This window comes from Panthera uncia (genome assembly GCF_023721935.1).
Source record: "Panthera uncia isolate 11264 chromosome B2 unlocalized genomic scaffold, Puncia_PCG_1.0 HiC_scaffold_24, whole genome shotgun sequence".
Lineage (NCBI taxonomy): Eukaryota > Metazoa > Chordata > Mammalia > Carnivora > Felidae > Panthera > Panthera uncia.
In genome coordinates this window covers 36,207,707-36,209,981 of record NW_026057580.1, presented here as the reverse complement: position 1 = coordinate 36,209,981, position 2,275 = coordinate 36,207,707, and the positions used below count along the sequence as shown (strand labels likewise).

The window sequence follows — 2,275 nt, the reverse complement described above, 5'->3', positions numbered from 1 at the left end:
GGGCCTCACCAAACACATCAAGTACTTGGGACACGATCTGGGAGGTGTGCAGCTTTGCCACATACAATTGGCTCACCATGGAGCTAAGGGGAAGCAGGCCCAGAGGTTCAAGAAAAAGGTGGAGACACTCATCTGCCAAGAGGAAGAGAGGGGAGCTGAGTACTGTCCTGGCTGCCATGAGGAAAGCGGCTGCCAAGGACTGAGTCCTGAGTCCTTTCCCACCTCTGTGCATAATAAAGCCTTTTCAGGAGAAAAACAATTAGATGAGGTAGAAATCTTTTTTTTCTTTTTTTTATAAGTTTGTTGATTTTGAGAGCGAGAGAGCGTGAGGGGGTGAGGGAATGTGTGGCACAGAGAGAGGGAGAGAGAGAATCCAAAGCAGGCTCTGCACTCTCAGTGCAGAGTCCCATGTGGGCTCCAACCTGTGAAATTCAAGATCATGACCTGAGCCGAAACCAAGAGTTGGAGGCTTAACTGAGTCACCCAGGTGACCCTAGACCAGGCAGAAATCTTAATTAGTAATGGCAGCCAGACCCTGTAAGAACTTTAAAGGGCTGAGAGAGAATAATAGTCAACTGAAGACTGTTTATCTAGCAAAACTCTCCTTTTAAGAACACAGGTGGAATGAAGGTCTTTTCTGGGAGGAAAATAAGAGTTTACCCTCATGAATGGAATATTTATTTATTTACAACCACCACATTTATTTTTATTAAGCAACAAGCAAACAAATAAACAATGAGATGGGTGGGGAGGACCTAAACCGGCTTTTTTTCTGAACTATTTTTAAAAACCAACTAACTGGTATCCCTTTAAGCTGCAGCTGCACCTGGAGGTATTTAATTTTCATGACATGCAATACGAATTAGGTGGGGACCACTCTTCTCCTCCTTCCCCAGAACACATTTATAAACTTCAATGGCGGTGAGTTCCATCTAATACTCTGAAAGCCATTTCTCATTTCATAACTTACCAAAATCATATGCACAACTGCAAGAGGAAATAAACAAACCCCTCAGCATAAATAAGCCACAGTAGAGTGTTAATCTTGGAGCGTCAATCGAGTATTAAGGCCAAGTGATCTTTTAAATATTTTATGGAGGACAGCTGTCAGGCTTTCTCTGGAAAAGCCCACAAGGCTTCCTAAGCACCAACGCCTACATCTTTGACTGGCGGGGCACTGATGAGGTTACGGGTGAACCCGCACATCTCTTCAAGTGCACAAGGCAGGGCCGCAAACCGTCTTCACTTCCTGCCACTCTGCACACACGTCACAGTATCTGGTGAAAGGTGGTTTCTGTTTTCCTTGGTGACGCTGAACACCCGAACATCGTACCTGTTTCTCAGCTCTTCCACGAAGGCCAGCGGCTTTCCTTTAGTTGTGGGATTGTGCCCAGAACTACACACTCCGGGGGTGGACAACGTCTGACGAACAGCCTGGACGAAAGGCTGACTGAGCAGCTCCACTTTCCCAGTCTCATCCATGACACACACCCTCTGCCCTGGGCCTCTGCTGGGACCCGCGTTCTCAAGACCGGAAGTGGCGACTGCTCCGAGGGAGTCCAATACACCACGTACTGCCGAGCTCTGCACTGGCGTTTTCCAGGCAGAGGCTCTGACCCAATTCTAGACCAAACTTCCTGCGTGCAGGATGATGTGACAACGTTGAATCCTATTTCCTCCCTGTCTGACTTTTGCGTAAATCCATTGACAGGCACACCAGAGGATTTTAAAATCTTACTGGCTTTCTGGACCAACGCTGTTTTTCCAACTCCTGGGGACCCCGTGAGGAATACGTGCCGGGCCATACCTAGGTGGGTTGGGGTCAGGGCCGTGGGCAGGGTCCCCGAATGGAACTTTTAAAGGACATACTTTAGGAAAAAGAAAAATGTCCCCAAGCTGGAGGTTCCAGGGAGAATGGCAGACATATCTAATTTTACATTTAAAGCCACATTAGAGTCCAGTAAAGAGATGAAAAAAAAAAAAAAGACATTAAACCTGAGAAATAGGCTGTCAGCACAGAGCCTGATGCGGGGCTTGAACTCCCAAACTGTGAGATCATGACCTGAGCTGAAGTCGGATGCTCGACTGAGCCACTTAGGCGCCTCATCTTCCTCCCGTTTGACGCTTGAGACCCCTACCCCTTTCTCCTTAGCTCAAGATGGCATATAAGCTTCCACTGCCTGTCTTTGGGTTTCATGTCTTTGGGGATTTCATACATATGAAATTCGTTTTTCTCCTGTTAATCTGTCTTATGTCACTTTAGTGACTAGAAAGA

General features: G+C 46.9%; 1 pseudogene; it reads right to left on the bottom strand.

Annotated features, from left to right (window-relative positions):
* Positions 1-478: 478 nt before the first annotated feature.
* LOC125937923 (cancer-related nucleoside-triphosphatase-like) lies at positions 479-1,810 on the bottom strand (annotated as a pseudogene).
* Between the last annotated feature and the right edge of the window lie 465 nt (positions 1,811-2,275).